The sequence below is a fragment of the Apium graveolens genome, chromosome 8 (genome assembly GCF_009905375.1).
Source record: "Apium graveolens cultivar Ventura chromosome 8, ASM990537v1, whole genome shotgun sequence".
NCBI classification, from domain to species: domain Eukaryota; kingdom Viridiplantae; phylum Streptophyta; class Magnoliopsida; order Apiales; family Apiaceae; genus Apium; species Apium graveolens.
This window is the reverse complement of record NC_133654.1, coordinates 45006404-45025756: the sequence shown is the minus strand read 5'-3', so window position 1 is coordinate 45025756 and position 19353 is coordinate 45006404.

The window sequence follows — 19353 nt, the reverse complement described above, 5'->3', positions numbered from 1 at the left end:
GTAGTATTAAATTCCTGATTTATCGATTAATCCTCTAAAAAGTGCCCAATAAATTCGATTTTTGAAATTTGATTAATTTTTATAATTTTATTATAAGAATATACATAGTAATTTATTAAAATACTAAATTTATTTTAATATGAGTAATTATAAAATTTATCATATATAAATATATATTTATGAATAAATAGTTAATATAATTATAATAGTAATAGGAGTGATAATATTTAGTATTAGTTAAATTAAAGGTAGTTCTAATGAAACCTTTGAGAAAACAGACCGGCAGCTCAACAACTGAGACAAAACGTGGGATGAAAACGGTAATGTACCACCCAACCAACTTTCTGCATTTCATCATTTACAGGAGAAAATGAGACTCATATTAATGTTGCCAAACAGTCTTTACAAATTAAAAATGGCCTTTGGGCCCATACTCCCTCCGTCCCTCCCAAATGTTTACATTTGGGTGGGGCGCGGAGTTTAAGAAAAATGATAAAATAGTGGAGGAAAGTTAAAAAAGTGAGTAAAGTAGTGGGACCGATTAATATTATATGTATAAAGTGAGTATAGTGGAGAGAAGTAGTGGATGTAGTTATTTTAAAAATTATAAAAACCTTACTATTTTTGAAAAGTTTTAAAATATAAATAATTGGAAGGAACATCCAAAAAAGGAAAGTGTAAATGGGAGGGACAGAGGGAGTATATGATAAACGGGAGGTCGCCAAACATGTACTATATAGTATGGAATTCATTTTAAACAAAGCAAACTATGCCTATAATTAATTTTAAACAAAGCAAACTATGCAATCTCAGAGTCAATTTGTGCAAAATTTTCTGAACATGTTGCATGTTATAGGCAGTGTTCTAAAAATCCCCGATTTTTTAAAAAATCCCGGATTAATTCCCGATTATTCTTTAAAAAATATATTTAGCCGATCTATTTTTTGAAATCCGATTAATATTTTTAAATTATTTTTTAATTATATATTTCATAATAAATAACGTAAATATATTAAATATTATTAAAATATTTAAATATATCTGATTTTTGTTCCGATTAATCCCCAATTTAATTAATCCCTAATCAGTACCTAAACCGATTAGTACCGATTACCGATTTTTACAACCATGGTTATAGGTTACAAAGTTGCAGATCTTGTTTTAAAAAAAGTATTTAAAAGAATGTCTTTTTGTAATTTATTTTTAAAAAATATATATTTAAAAATATAATTGATAATATATGTTTTGTTGAAAACCCCCAATAATTATATGTGTTTATTTTTGAGTTAATGATTTAATTATTTTAGAAAATATATTTCTCCATCATATATATCCTTATATAATATAAATACAAAAGGGATTTTATATAAATAACCGGTAGTTATGGTGCCGACCATCTTTAGATATTGAATAAATTGATGATACACGTTAGATTTAAATAAATAAATTATATTTTTATGATTGACCAAAAAATAAGTAGGTATTATAAATTGAATAGAATATTTAATACAAAATTCTTAATGATAGATGATAATCATTAGATCTAAAGTAAAGGTATATTATATATTTTTATTATTTAAATAAAAAATAAATATATATTCTAAATTGACCATCCAAACCATGCAATGGAAAACATGCACAAGTGGTGCACCGCTAAAATATGGGAGGAGATGTGTAACTGGTAAAGAGATGAAAAATAAAGAGTGTGCATCTGGCAAAAAGTGAAATGTACGTACAAGGGCGACATTATCTCCCAGTTACCACATATCCCTAATAGGTCATTAACAATTTTAATAGTTACAATCTTAAATTCTAGAATATCAAACGTCAAAAAAACCTACGACGCCCATCCATTAGTTGTTTCTCATTCAACTAGTAAGGAATCTGTTTATACTCCTGCTGAATGTGGGAGGGCTATATGTCGAGATCCTGAACTTCTTCGTGTACTAGGAGCTCATTTGAGAGTTTTGGATCTTGAGGAGCTGATTTTATAATAAACCCTCTCACATTAATATATTTTATTTTATTTTATCCGAGTTCTCATTTCAAGTACTGCTGTATTAAACCGAATACTTTTGACTTGATAAGCACACAAATCAAACTAAATTAAACGGAATTATGATTTTTTGAAATTAAATTCAAAAAGTATGAAAAAATATTTATGTTTATGATTATATATATATATATCATACCAATTACAACATAATTGATAAATAATTGAAATATATGTGTGTGCGCGCGCATGTGTGTCTAACTAAAAAAATTAAATTGCAGCTACATAATTGTATAAATTATCATTTTATTTACTCAAAAGTTAAAATTTAAAAAGAAGAGAATATAATTTTGTTTAATAAACCTTTTATAATGAAATCAAATTTCATTATAGCAACAAGGTTCTAAGATGAAATTTAGTCACGAGTTCGATTCCTAATACCAAAATAATTTCAATACATTTTTTTTGTCTAAATAACAAAGTGGTGGCATTTTTTAAATTTTAGAATAAAATTACAAAAACTTAAAAAGTGGAGTCACATAAATTATATAAATTTATATTTTATTTACTCAAAAATTAAAATAAAAAATAGAATCTGTAAAAGGAGAGGAAGTGGCTTATGTAATAAGAATTTTAATTTACACTCAAAAAGTTATGTAGCATGATGATAGTTACATGAAATTTGTGAGTTGGAGGTAAGAGTTTCGATTCCTATTCGATAACCAAATGTTCTATATTTTTAACAAAAATTGTGCAGGGATGCGCTTTTAGAATTTTTCAACACAAAAAGGTAAAATCATGATTTCACACGCACTAAAATGGCTCTTGGAGATGATCTAATGAATTATTTTTAAATTTAACTTTTTAATATATTTGATTTTTTATCTTAATACTCATTACAAGCACTTCCGGATTAAACCAAATAATTTTAACTCAATAAACACACAAGTTAGACTGAATTAAACGAGATTATGAGTTTTTGAAAAGAAATCCAAAAAAAGTATAAAAAAGTATTTAACTTTTTCAAATTTGTATATCATAATAATTACAACATAATTGATATATATAATTAATATATATATAGAGAGAGATGTGTGTGTCTAAACACAAAATTTAAATTACAGTAATTATATTGTACTTAAATAACAAAGTAGTGGCATTTTTGAAAATTTAGAATAAAACTACCAAAACTAAAGAAGCGGAGTTGCATATAATCAACATTTTATTCACTAAATAGAATTTGGTAAAAATAGAGAATGTGGCTTATCTAATAAAAATTTTAATTTGCACACAAAAAGTTACATAACATGATGACTATTACCGTCACAGATGACATAAAATTTGTGACTAGGAAGTAAGAGGTTCGATTTTTATTTGATACGTCAATTTTACTTATTATTATAATGTAAGGATAGCATTTTTATAATTTTTCAATATGAATGAGCAAAATCTATTTCACAGGCACTCTTTTTATCCTTGTTATATAATACTATATAGTAGGCAACGTAGAATCCCATGCACATTCTCCGTAAATATTAGACCTATACACAATATAGAAGGAGAAGAGTTTGATAGCAAAACCCGAGAAATGTATCACTGAGAAATGTATTCCAGCAAAATTTCTGAACCAGAAGAGTTGCTTAAAAGAAGAAACAGTTATAAATTATCTTTACAAGATTAAACATTTAAAACCTAAAAGATGGAGAAAATGTATAGCAGCAAAATCCTCCAAAGTGCTTTTATAGAAGACACAGGCAACACATTAAATCAAAAGAAACCATCGAAATAGTCACATATTTAACTTCTGAATTTATAACAGTATAAATACTGAAAATTATATTGATTATTTAATTATTATTTTAATAACTGATTAAGTTTGATTTTTATCGATTAAATTTTATGTATAAACGAAACTCAACTATTTAAATCAGATCGATTTTTAATTTTTTGACTTCAATTTTAAATCAATTTTATTCAAATAAATTTTCTCCAATTTTTTCTAATTACAATTTTGATTTAATTTTTTTGCTCAACGTGGCACTTCTGGGTACCTCCTCCTAATATGTATAGTTGTTCATCGGTTCCTTATCTACCAACATATACCAAAACTTTAGCTGTAACTAGGGGGTTTTTGTCCGAGTTACGCGTCGACTAATTTTTATTTTTTTAAAAAAATAATTTTAAATTTAATGTTGTGTTGTCATAATTTTTTTTAAACATAATTAACTAATTTTAAATTTTGTTCGCAATAAAATCAGCGCATGTTTCACTGTTTTTCATATAACATAGATTAATTTTAAGATATATTACAATTTTACGAAGGAAATGATCAAAAAATAATTTATTTAATTAATAAAAAATTAAAATAATCTCAACATGTGTTTTTTTAATTTGTGTTGATTAATGTGATAGTTATTAATTTATAAGTATATAAGGATTTAAATGAAAAAATATTTTTTTTGATATTATTTTGATGATAAATTGTAAAACTTAATTTAATAATCTTTACAAAATTTCAATAATATGTATATTGTAATATTTAATTTAAAATAATTTAAATTTATATTTTAAGATTAGGTAATTCATACCCAACATATCTTTAACAAAGTATTGGGTTTATGCATATTGAATAATACCGTTAACGGCCAACAAAACATAGAACAGAGTTCTGCGGAGGGAGGATCGATGACTACTACTTCAAATCACGGAAACCAACTCTCTAAATCAGAAGATTATGAACATTTTTTGGAGGTTAGTAACCCCATCATCCATGTTTTAGTTGTTGTCAATTGGTTGTAAAGTTCACGGTGAATAGTTTGATTATGACTTTAATTTTCATTCAAATATAAGTTTTCAGTCTATATAATGCTCCATTTGTATGCATAAGAGTATTCCATGTATTAATGTTGATTGCATGTTTTAGTTCGGAGTCATATAGACAACGATTTGATTTCAAATTGATATAATTAGTTCACCGCTAGATGCATGTACTTCTGTATAACAAATTGTTAAGATTTCCAACAATAGATTATTCACGATTTTATTAAAATTTATGCATAAACTGTTTTGGATTGAGTTTTAAATTTGAATGTTCAGGAACTTAAGAGAATGTATGACTCATGGAAGCTGAATTAAAAATTTAGGTATACATGATTAATCAATGTTAAATGTAGGTAGAGGATGAAAACTGTTAGGCGACTTTATTTCTGCAAATGTGGAGAGAGATGAGGATGGAGCATTTGTAAGTGTTTGACTGATTGTATTTGAACGTTATTAAGAAGTTGAATTTATATTGTACCTGACTGCATCATCTATCAAAAATTGCAGAGGGTTCCGTCTAGTTTTATTGATAAATTCCGGAGTAAACTTCATTCCCAATTACACCTAAAGTGCAAGATAATTGTTTGGAATGCGAATTATGATAGGTATCGAAAGAAATTATGTGCCCTTCAAGAATTTATGAGATTTTATTATTTAAAGATGTATTCTATTGTTGTTTTTGAATATTATGGGTATGGCAACTTTACTGTCTAGTGTTTCAACCATATGGCTGTTTCGATTACACATCCCTCAGTTGAGCCAATGTTTTTTTTCAATAATGAGAACTATTATAATTGGATGATGGATGAGTTTATATATTGTCATAATCATGATGTTACTGAGAGCTACCTTGCTTGTATTCACTACAATGCTACAAGACTTGATTCTGAACAATCCTTGATGGTGATCAGACAATACTCAAGTATGGAGGACTTGGATAATATGGTAACCACTTTCTTTATCTATACATTTATTATTTCCCTCATATGTATAAACATTGGTTTTACTTATCTTAAATCTAATATTCAATGTGCTCAATTGAACAGGAACTGCCTACTCATTTGGAAAATTTTGTATAAGCGATGGAAATGATTGTCCATGATCTGTTTGAAACATGGCTGCAGAAAATGGGATGTACTTACCCATTGGGTTGAAGAAAAGTGTTGGTTTAAGAAATGATGGTCTGGAGTTCTGAAGGAGTTGGATATCTGCGTAGGTGATGTAGTAGCTATGAATATGGCTGAAGAGCTACCAAAGATTGTTCTACTTTTTATTTTTAAAAAGAAAGAAGTGGAAGCTGAGAAAACAGAAGGTATCTCACAATTTTTTTGATATTGCTATGAGGGTGTGTTAGGTCACACACACTGTAGAAGGGGGTTGAATACAGTGTATAGCACAATCAAATCGAATTCAAATAACACAAGTAACAGAAAACAGATTTTATTCAATGCAATAAGCTCTGTTACAATATGGAACTGTCCTCTCTCAGTGATGGACAAATATCACGAGAGCTGCTAGGGTTACAATGAATAATATTCTCGATATTGATAACACTTATAGTGTAAACCTTATGTCCGTGTTTATATACCACACAGTTACAAGATAATCGCTAATTGATATGGAATATAATTCTGCTTCCTAAAATATATCAATCAATTATCTTTTTTTCCAAGTATTTCATTCTTCACAGAATTCCTTCTTCATGCATATCTCTTCTTACATTTGTCTTGATCTTCCTTCCTTTCAATCAGCCGCCTTCCTTATCTGAAAGTTTCTTTAAGTCCTGATATTATCTCCTGATAAATATCTCCTGAATCTTAAGTACTGATAACTTAAGTTCTGACTTCAGTATAAGTGCTGATTTCAGTTAAGTACTGATTTGTCCTGTTTAAGTAAGATCTGAAAACTAAACATAAATATATTAGACATGACATTATCAAATATATCTAACAATCTCCCCCAACTTGTAAATTAGCATAATATACAAGTTTAACAGATATTTGATGATGTCAAAAATATTAAGTACAAATGCATGAGAATTTGACTAGATAACTACAACTTACAGTCCTTAAAGCTTTACCAACTTTAACTTCTGATAACAACTTCAGTGTGTATACATATCAGAATTTGAGCAGTTGTAGATCTTGACTTGGCTTCACTTTATGATCTCTTTGATGTCAGGAGTTGTTCTGAGATAGTTCTTTAACAAATATTTCTCAGCATATCTGAGTTCATCAATCATCCTCCTTTTAGAATCTTTGAGTTCTGCAGTATCTTCACCAGTTTGGAAGATAGCATATCTGAGATCATTAATTTTTGCTTTTCTCAACTCCTGATCTAGTCTTATGCAAGTCCCTTAATACCAAGATATGTTCTGATCTGTGCAGTATTAGGCTTCATATCAACAATATCACCCTTGTGATCTCTGTACTTGGGACAATATGTGCTATCAGACTTTACAGAATAAAGCCTTTTCTGTCTCTGAATTTGAGTCTTCAAATAATTTGCAGCACTTTCTGTTATTCTGTCATTCACTTGAAGTATGAATAAAACATGTTCTAGTTCCTCAAAATACTTCAGTGGTATAGCATTTTCCCTTATATGGTAAACCCTACCATCTGTCATGAAATATAACAAGATGTGTTCTTTCAAGAAGGTATGGTAGACCATCTGTACAGATTCTAGTTGATTCAATCTTTCGGGAGTTGCTCCAATACCTGGTTCACTTAAGGAAGTTGGATCATTGGTTGTGTTATGTACTCTTCTTTCATCAACACTACCCAATCCAGATTTATCTCTTGCTTCCTTTCCAGTAATCACTCTTGCTTCAAAACCACTTGCTGCAGTCTTCAAAGGTTGAGTCTGTTTGGCTTTAGTGAATCCTGGTAGAAGTAACTTTGAGGATTTAACATGAGCAATATCAGAGGTTTCCTTTAACTTATCTTCTGATATCAAGTCAACTTGAGCTATGTCAGAGGTTGCTTGCTTCATTGTTATATCAGAACTAACTATATCTTTACTCTGAACAACTTGAGCCATGTCAGAGGTTGTCTTAGAAATCTTCCTTGAAGTCAGAGTAAGATCAGCATCTTCAACAAAAATTTCTTCATCCATAGGAGGCATATAAACCTTTACAGGTTCACCAACTTTTTCTTTCCCATTGGACCTTGGATCTATCTGCAATTGGGATTTGGCCTTGGTTGCCACAGGATTTTTCCTTTCTTTTATCACAATGCCTTTGGCCTTAGGAAGTTTTTTTTAACAACAGAAGCTTCAGATTTGGAGTTGACCTTTTCTGACTAAGTCTAGCTTCTTCTTCCATTAGACTCTTAAAGTCCATTCCTGTATTTTCTTTCAGAAATAACTGTCTTGAAATTTCTTCACCAAGATCCAAAAGTTCATCAGAACTTATCCTTTTATTAGTATCAGAAGTTATTCTTCTCCCAGTATCAGAACTTGTTCTATGACTTGTAGTTCCAGCTCTACTTGATGAGATACCTCCACCTTGACCACGACCTCCACCCATTCCAGAGTTTCCCGGGTCATTACCATCATCCTTTTTCTTCAGTGTCTTATCAGGTTTGCATTTGGACTTAATTACTCTCTCCCCCTTTTTGGCATCAGTAGGTAAAAGAAGAGAGAGAAGCAATTCCACTGAGGATTGGATTTCATTGAGTTGAGATTGCTAAGAAGCTTGATTTTTCAAAATTTCATCAATCTGAGATTGTTGTTTCTCTTGGGTTTTCTCAATGTAGGCAACTCTGTCAAAGGTAGGTTTGAAAAAGTTTTTCTTTTCAAGTTTCATAGTTGTTTCTTGCTTGATTAAAGCTTCTTGAATTTTATGCACCTCGGCATGAGTTGTTGAGTGTTGACCTTGAAGATGTCTAGTACTCAAAGCCGTAACTCTCAGCTGTGTTTTGAAATCATCATTAACTAACATCTCATCAGCTTTTGCCAAGTGATCAGCAAGAATCTTTTCAGAAGGAATAAAACTGATTGAGTTACATTCCTTAGTCCACTCCTGTCCTCTAGGAGTTTCACTCCAAGGTACTGGTGTATCTCCTCTAACAAACTTTTTAACTAGTTCAGCTTTTGAAGAAGCTTATAGATGTGCATGTCTAGAAGGACCAACTGCATTAGCATCTTCATTTGTAGCAGCATCAACAGTATTATCAGCATTTGCAGCATCAGAACTTACAGAGTCAACATCCTTTGATAAAAGAACAGTATGAGAGGCTATGGAGGCTTCAACATCATCCTCTAAGTGCTGATCTGCTTCCAAGTGCTGATCAACAGCCATATTCTGATACTCACCTATAGTCTGATCTTCAATGTCTAGATGCAGAGAAGGTGTTGTAGACAATTCTGGAGTTTCATTAGCATCAGGAATTGATGTTGTTGATGGATTGATTTGAGCTGGTGGAGCTTCTAAATAGAGAACCTCAGGCACAATTAGGTTGTGAATATCAATCTCAGCACTTGTGCCTGGGTCTGCAGTAGATACTGGTTCATTTACAGGAGACACAGGTGGTGTTGATACTTTATCTTGAGCAGTTTCCTGAGTTGGTGACAATGGAGGTGTAGATGCAGTAGCTTCAGCAAATTCTGGCTCCTTTGAGATCAGAGATTCCTGATCTCCTTCCTTAGCTGCTGCTTCCTCATCCTCTGAAACTGGCTTGGCCCTGTCCCCGTGAGCTCTCTGTTTCTTGTATCTCTTTGAAGGTGGAGATACCTTGGGAGTTTCATCAGAATACATCCTTCTAAGCCTTTTGAGAAGCTTAGAACCCCTAATTCCAGTATCCTTCTGAGAAGAGTCCTTCTCAGCTTCTTTGACAACAGGTTCTGACACGGGAACCTATTCCTCACTGTCTGACTCATCTCTTAGAACAATCCTCCTTCTCTGCTGTTGTGTCTGAGGTATAGTCTTTGTCCTCTTGGGCTTTGAAGATGAAGGCTTCACAGTATGTGCTGATGATGAAGGTTGAGATATTTGTGAAGGTTTGAAATATGTTCTGATAGAGGGTTGAGTAGGTTGAGGTGTATATGTGTTATGTTCTGATGGTTATTGTGGTGTCTGAGATGTGCTGGTGGGTTGAACATCAGGGCAAACAGATCTGTAGGTGTGAGGATCAGCATTTACCAGGATATGTTTTATAGACTGAGGTATCTGTAAGGGTCTAACCACCTTTTTCTTAAGGTCAGCATTTACCAAGTCATTAAAAGCCTGTTTTGCAAGCTTAAAGGGTGGATTAAGTCAGTGGTAGGCTGGGGTTCATCAGCACAACAGAAGTTATATATAAGCTGACAGAATCTAGCAAAGTACACTACATTCTTATCTTCTATCATCCTATCCCCTATAAAACCCAGCACATCACTTGCAAAATCAAAGTGAGTTTGGTGAATAATAGCATACCCGATGTGCTGACTCATAATTGGAATGGCATCAAAGTTGGAACACTTATTGGCGAATGCCTTAGTGATGCAGTCGAAGAAAAAGCTCCATTCCTTCCTGACATGTGCCATTTTCAACTGTCCAAGCTTGGCCAAATTGGCCATGAGCTGCTGTAGAACAGGTTCCTCCGTTGTTGAAAAAATGCAGCCTTCTGGTAAGTGGAGAGCTTTACGAACTTCTCCAAGAGTTACCACATGCTCAACATCATTCACTTAAAAAATAATGCTTGGAGTACCAGTAGCACCACCATTATCAAAATGCCCAGTCCGCCAGAACGTCAGAACTTGTTGGTTTGAAATGACTTGAGGTTGGGTCAACGCATACCCAATCTCACTATGTGCTAGAAGATCTTGCACAAAGTGCAAATCAGATGGAGCTTCAGCCTTGTTCAAGATTGCAGCATAGTTGTTGGGAACAAACTTGGCTCCATCTATAATCAAATCCTTAGGTGCCATGAGAAAAATTGAGAAATTAGGTTGCCTGGAAGGTGTTTGAGAAATTGTCTATATGAAAAAGTGTCAGTAGATGAGAGAGAATAAAAGTAAAGAGAGAGAGATAAAATATGAAAGTAAATAAAAGAGTTTACAATCTTTTCTCTCTTTTACTTATACACGGAAGAAAAAGTAACCGTTGGAAACCTGTCAGACATGCAGCAGTAAAGGATAATTAATGGGCACGGGAATTAGTAATCATTACTTATCACATGCAGTTTTTCAAGGAAAAACCGTTTCACTTACCAAGTAATCCCATTAAACAAGGTAGTTCAGTTTTATTTTAAAATTTAAAACTGTTCCCACTTAATAAATTATTTTCACTGCGAGACCAATATTCTGTAAAAATATGACAAATGAGAGAATAACCATAAATAAATCAAGTAAATAAATACTGCCACGTCAGAATCAGAACTTGATTTGTATCAGAGCTAAAAAGGTCATCAGAATATGGTTAGTATCAAGATTTAAAAAATGCATCAGAATATCAAATGACTCAGAGATAAAATCTTGCATAAATATAAAATTCCATTAATATATTGAGCAAATACATTTCATAAAATTTAAATTACATGCTGAAAAGTACAAATTTGTCCTAAGCTACAAATCCTAACATCAACAGCTTTTGTCCTAAGTCTAAGAAGACTGACAAAGCTGATGGTGAAGAGAAACAGGGAGCAAAAATTATTTCTTCTTCCTACTCTCAACAAAAAGAACAGCAAGACGAATAATGCGCCCCTGCTGTCGGAGATGACGGAGATGTAGATCTCTTTGGACTGTCAACAGATCACGTTTAATGATCTCTAGAAATTGAATCCAGAGATTATGAGGAATGTTGTTGATATGGTATGGAGTTGGAATTCCATTTTGAAAAACATGTACAGTCTCCGTGCCATAATTGTAAAACCAGCCAAACTCAGCCATTTGTGGTGATAAGAATAAGACGAGAGTGAGTTTGTGAGAAAATGAGAGATGTGCTGGCTGGAATGAAGGGTTGGTTTAAATAGGCAATGGAATATCAAGAGACGCAAGGAAAATTGAATGATTACAGGTAGAAATAATTCTACCTCGTCTCCCTAGACTGATGAGAATAAAAACAGCCATTGGAAGTGTAAAACAGGATTTAATGCGCACATGAAACAAGTAAAAATTACTGTGCATAGACGTGTACCACTAACCCAAATTATATTGACTATTAATATCTCACCCAAACATATTCTGATTTGAAATAAGATTGTTTTAGATTTGTAAGTCATATGTCATAGACCTATTTGTATATTCGAGGATTCAACTCAACTCAAATAAGAATGTAATAAGTAAATAGTGGATCGACCGTCAAAGAGATCTCGCAAAGTAATATCTGTCAAAGGATTCAGAGACAAGGTTCATCTACAGACTTGAGGAATTAATTCACTGGAAGAAGTTCAAGAAATTGATCATGCCTCAGTGATATAAGTCAAGATTGTGGATTTAATCAAATGACAGAGATCTCGTCAGAGTATCATTAATTACAAGGATTTAATCTGAAGAAAATCAAAGTGTCAGAGTCAAGACATGAAGAAACGTCACGGAAGTTAGTCACTCATGAACCAGACAGTACATCGAGTGTCAACGTTGAAGTGGTGGAATTGATTCATAATTTTCAGTGATTTTCAGAAGATTTACAGAAGAATGGTTGTTGCTCAAGACTAGAATTAATTCTCTATTAATTAATTGAGTCATCTAATTTAATTAAGAAAATAAATTATATCTGCGAAGAATAATTTATTTATTAATTGAATTAATTGATTAATTAATTCTGATTTAATTCTAGGAATTTTAGGAATTTTCAGAAGTTTAATTGGATTAAATTCAAGCATTAAATCAGCAAGACAATTGAAAATGAACTAGCATGACAATCAGGATTGTCATACCGATTGTCATGCTAGGCCATATTCAATTGTTACACCGAAAGTTACATCAGGAGGATGATTGTCTTGCTAGTTCATTCTGATTGTCATGCTAGTTCATTCAGATTGTCTTGCTAGTTCATTCAATTGTCCTACCGAAAGTCTTGCAAGCTTAAAGGATTGTCATTCCAATTCAATTGATTCAGCTGATTGATTAAATAGAAGCAGAGAAGCAGCATATCATTTTCATCTCAATCAAAATACAAGAACAAAAGTGCAGCCGCCTCTGAAACATATTATTCTTCATCTGCTTTATTCAAGATCATAATTTCTAGATTGTAATGTTAAATCTAATCCACTAGAAATCTTTATCTTGTTCTTGTGTATCAATCTAGCGGATTAAAATCCCTAGAACTTAATCTCAAATCGCGTTTAGCATTTGATTCTAATTATTGCAAAAATAGAAAAAGTTCATGTCGAATTTATTCTAGATTTGTGATAATTGATTTGAGATTAATACCTTGTAATCGATACAGTTGTTGTAACACCTTTCAAGTTTAATAATATTTTTATTTAACTTGAATTTTGTTTCACATTTTTTATTCCGCATTTTATTCGATTATTTGGTAACGTTTGTATTCAACCCCCCTTCTACAAACACATTGGGACCCAACAATTGGTATCAGAGCCTTCTGATTAACGAACAAATCAAGATCCTAGACTTTTGTGATTTTTCAACTCCTTGAATTTTTATTTATTCAAAAATTCATAATGACTTCACATAAAGTTGGAACCGTTAAAATTCCACAATTTGATAAAGAGAATTATATCATGTGGAAGAAGAAGATGCTATTATTTTTACAAGTTGCAAATCCCAAATATTCAAACATGTTAAAGAAGGGTATAAAAACTCCGATGGTTATTGAACCGGAGGTAATAATAGATGGTGTGGTGACTACTGAAGCTAGAACCTATCCAAAAGAGCCTGAAGATTTTACTCCTGCTGAGAAGGAAGAAGCCTCCTTGGATGCCAGCCTTAATTAATATTAATTGATTCCCTTGATCCCCTGATGAACAGACATGTGATGAACTGTAAAAATTCCAAACACATGTGGGAAACTATTGAGGTGATTAATGAAGGCACAGAGGAAGTTAGGGAGAACAAGTTGGAAATCCTAACCTCTGAATATGAACATTTCAAATCAAATCCAGGAGAAGGAATTACTGAAGTGTTTGAGAGGTACAATGCGTTGATCAACAACCTGAACATCAATGGAAAGTATTATTCAATCAGGGAGGTCAACAAAAAGTTCCTTTTAACACTGCCAGCTCATCTTGAACATAGAATCACTGCCATTAGAGAAGCTAGAGATCTGAGTGAGATTTCTTTGGACAGGCTCTATGGAGTGTTAAAAACCTATGAGTTGGAGCAGATTCAACAGAAGGAAGTCTACGGGAAGGATAGAATGGTCAGCACATCTACTGCACTTGTAGCTGAAGGTCAACAACAACAACAATCTCAACAGTTAGAAAGAATGGTACAGTTTTCCAAGGGTGAGGAAAATGAGTTAGTAGCAGAATATGATCCTCCTACTACAAATCAATCAAGTGATGATTTTTATTCCTTGGAAGAGCTGGAGCAATTGGAAGATGAATCAATGGCCCAAATTGTCAAGAGATTCTCCCATGTCAGATTCAGGAGGAATCCCAAGCTTAAGTACAAGTCCAACTACAACAAATTCCAGAAAGGTGGATCTTCATCCTCTAACACCAGCAGTGGTGGGTACAAAACAGGGATGGTTGATCGAAGCACCATTAGATGCTATAACTGCAATGAGTTGGGACACTTTGCCACAGAATGTAGGAAGCCAAAGCAAGTAAGAAAGAACTCTGAAAGGGCTTATCTGGCAAAGGGAAGAAGCTGGGATGATACTGACAGTGAAGATGAAGATGAAGGAAATCTTGCTCTTATGGCTATTGATGGAAAAGCTTCATCGTCAAGAATAGAGGTAAAACTTTCTGATGCTGAAATGGTTTATCATCTAAGAGGTAACTTAGATTGTGCACGTCGTGATAATGAACTGTTAAGTTTACAGATCACAGACCTTGAGAAAGAGGTCAATGAATTAAGACTTGTGCACATTAATCAAGACAAATTAAAAGAACAGGTATCTTTTCTAGAGAATAGAGTTGACTGTTATAGAAAACTCGAAACTATTCTCAAAGACAAGATCACCGGTCTTGAGACTAAGGTTAGAGCCTACTTCAATTCTTGTTCGAAGGCTAAAGAGTTCTACAGTAAGCAAGCTGTTAATCAAACATCTGGAATAGGTTATGATTACAATGCTGCTATTGGAGAATTAGGCATAAACTCCCCTCCTCATGTATGTGCTAAAGGGAGGGAAGTACCACATGTGCTTAAGGGTGTTGATGAACCCCTCTATAAAGCATCAATTGCTGAACCATTTGATGCGACCTCTTCTGTTATTCATGAAGAAATACGTGCTGAGGATCATGCTTATGAGAAGATTGTTTCCAAGTCAAGTGAGTCGAAAGTTCCAGTCAAAGTTGTGAAAGCAACTGAGACTAACTCAGACACACATGAGTTGGATAACAATAATGCCATGTCTACCATGCATAAATTACCTGCTGTTAATCACTCTCATAAAGCATGTAGTGTTGCTAATTGTATGTCTTGTGCTTTTAATATGATGTATGCTTATTTTAATGGTAAGCATGTGTCTAATGATAAGACTACTCCTCGTCAGCATGTGAATAACAAGAAGCATGATAGGTCTAAGACTGCCAGTCCTTCTAAGGCTAGAAAGGAGACATTTGTGCCTAAGCTTAAACAGAAATTTGTTAAGGCTGTTTACAAGGTCAAATGTTCAGTCATTGAGAAAGTTGAGACAATTAAAATTAAAAATGTTGTTTTGCCTGACAAAGGACAGTTCTACAAGTATGCCGGGCCCAACCAAGTTTGGGTTCCGAAGAAGGTCTAATCCATTTGTAGTGCAGGGCATTAAACAGGTGTAACCGGTAGTGTGGATTCTTGACAGTGGATCATCAAGACATATGACCGGAGATAGAGCCCTGCTATCAAATGTGGATTGAGAAAGCTGGCCCCATGATTACCTTTGGAGATAACAGCAAAGGTTTATCTGAGGGATATGGCTGTTTGCAAGCTGGGAATGTTATCATTGTAATTTTGTATATTGTGCTAGGTTATTATCAGGAAGCAGTATCTAACATATAGCACCAGTGACGAGACTTGAGAATATTACGACATATCAGACACCTGCTGCACATTACACTTGGAATTGTACTCTAGTAAGATGTGTACAAGTGTACTCCTGTTTGGTGAGTCAAAAGAGGAAGTCAATGCACCACAGTTCATGGACTTTGCAGCTGCAGATCTATTGGACTATGCAATCTCTTCTTCACAATCACACTTTAGGTTGGTATGAACTAGTATACTGCTCAAGCAATCGTCAAGGACATGGTATGGCACTCTAACAGAAGTTATAATTTTATATGAATAAGTAGAGTTGTCATATTAATAACTATCTTATCACTAAGCACAATCATATTGTTTTATATGTGCAGTGGTATATTGTTTATGCAACATAACAATTAGTATCTAAAGTACTTGACAAGTATCGGTCAATGATATCTTGTTAACATTATGTTGCAGATATTTGTAAGCTTTTGACATGAATGAGAATTACTTAGACTTTACCCTAAGTGATCAATGTTTTATCAAAAACTCATTCATATTGAAAAACAAAATCAAACTTCTTTCTACATTAGTGATTTCTTATTTCGTGTAAAATCTTTTGAAATCACTATTGTAAATCATTTTCTCTCTATCACCATATGTACTGTGTTACAGGTTCAGTCTCCAATGACTTTCTTTCATTGACAGTCATGAGGTTGAAAACCCACAACGTCTATCCCAGACTGTAAAGACAAACACAAAAACAGAACCAACCAACACTCTCTTACCACTAAATATAGTATGAATGAGCGTGAGGGAGATAGTGCCTAGTGCACCACATAAGGAAGGTTCTGTAGTCAACCCAGTAGCTCTGTCTCCTACATAGATGAGTAGTATTTAAACCGAGACAACTGCTAGCCCCCATACATCTTCTCAAAAAGATGTAATGGCTGAAAAGGCACAAAAACAGTTACTAGATTCATTCTCTCAACAGGGTGAGTCTATTGAATTTTGCCTGTCGGCCAAGGTATCCGATGTAGTGTCACCACTTCAAACATAATCAATTATTGATGCACAAGGAGAGGTTACACACACAAAGGATGAGTTGACGGAAACAAGAGTTTCGACCATTTTAAGGTCAGATTCGATTGTTCAAGGTTCGTTAGTGGACCAATTGCCTTTACAGGTGTTAGGAGAGGATACTGATCCAAAAGCCATATGTCAGTGGTTAGTGTCTACCTCCCCAGGCTTAAATCCCCTGGATGCATCTGCGGATAGTGGATCTGACATAGGTGCAGATCGGCAACTTGTTGACAATGATTCAGATATTACCTGATAAGTCACAAGGAAATGTCTTCACAGACATTAGAAGGGAACTTTGATCATTATGCTAAATTCGTTGGATCATTGTTTACCTTCCCAGAATTCAAATCTGGAACCCTAAAAGGGAAACTAGCAACTTGTAAATTATGACTCAGATTCATCTGACGAGTTTAACAAGGATGGGGATTTGTGAACTCCCATTGCACCACCTGTGACCTCCTTAAGGATGGCTAAGGTGATTTTCCTTGCAGGTACAGCTGGATCATGGAGCTATGAGAGGAGTGATACACTTGTGAGATTGAGTGTAAACACGAGTGGAGAGAAGAGTGAAACACATGTGAGGTACACTAAAACAGGATCACACACTCACAGTGAGGAAGAAAGAGAAACACTTGTTATTTCTTTTCCAACCAAGTGAAATATGAGAACTCCTTCAGACGACGGCATACATTCCTTCTTTAAGGGGGAGATAAAAGCTTAAGTAATAGTTTGGAGGATTCCTCAACTAAGGGGGAGAAATAGCAGGGAGGAAGAAAAAGATCCTATATGTACAGTACACCACACCATTGTTGTTTCTAACTACGGATCCTATTGTACGGGAGAGGTGGTAAACACAAGGTGATTTTCTGATAAGGGAAGAAGCTGTTAGGGGAGTACCATTGATTTTTATCTGCGGATCCTATTGTACGGGAGAGGTGGTAAAACGAAGGTGATCTTCTTTAATCAGTTGATTCTCATAGGGGGAGAAGCAAGAGATATGTGCTTCTCAACAGGAAATGTGGTTGTACAAATGAAGATGGAACTACTTGAAGATATGTTCAGTCTAGAGGAACATTTACTTGGAATCTGGAAAATGTTAAATGTCATCCAGAACTTTTCTCCTATTTACTTTGCATGTATGTTTATATCTTTTTCTTATTTGTTAGTTGAGTTATCCTCTAGGTATTTGTGTGTTATTGTCTAACAAACAAATAGGGGGAGATTGTAAGTCATATGTCATAGACCTATTTGTATATTCGAGGATTCAACTCAACTCAAATAAGAATGTAATAAGTAAATAGTGGATCGACCGTCAAAGAGATCTCGCAAAGTAATATCTGTCAAAGGATTCAGAGACAAGGTTCATCTACAGACTTGAGGAATTAATTCACTGGAAGAAGTTCAAGAAATTGATCATGCCTCAGTGATATAAGTCAAGATTGTGGATTTAATCAAATGACAGAGATCTCGTCAGAGTATCATTAATTACAAGGATTTAATCTGAAGAAAATCAAAGTGTCAGAGTCAAGACATGAAGAAACGTCATGGAAGTTAGTCACTCATGAACCAGACAGTACATCGAGTGTCAACGTTGAAGTGGTGGAATTGATTCATAATTTTCAGTGATTTTCAGAAGATTTACAGAAGAATGGTTGCTGCTCAAGACTAGAATTAATTCTCTATTAATTAATTGAGTCATCTAATTTAATTAAGAAAATAAATTATATCTGCGAAGAATAATTTATTTATTAATTGAATTAATTGATTAATTAATTCTGATTTAATTCTAGGAATTTTAGGAATTTTCAGAAGTTTAATTGGATTAAATTCAAGCATTAAATCAGCAAGACAATTGAAAATGAACTAGCATGACAATCAGGATTGTCATACCGATTGTCATGCTAGGCCATATTCAATTGTTACACCGAAAGTTACATCAGGAGGATGATTGTCTTGCTAGTTCATTCTGATTGTCATGCTAGTTCATTCAGATTGTCTTGCTAGTTCATTCAATTGTCCTACCGAAAGTCTTGCAAGCTTAAAGGATTGTCATTCCAATTCAATTGATTCAGCTGATTGATTAAATAGAAGCAGAGAAGCAGCATATCATTTTCATCTCAATCAAAATACAAGAACAAAAGTGCAGCCGCCTCTGAAACATATTATTCTTCATCTGCTTTATTCAAGATCATAATTTCTAGATTGTAATGTTAAATCTAATCCACTAGAAATCTTTATCTTGTTCTTGTGTATCAATCTAGCGGATTAAAATCCCTAGAACTTAATCTCAAATCGCGTTTAGCATTTGATTCTAATTATTGCAAAAATAGAAAAAGTTCATGTCGAATTTATTCTAGATTTGTGATAATTGATTTGAGATTAATACCTTGTAATCGATACAGTTGTTG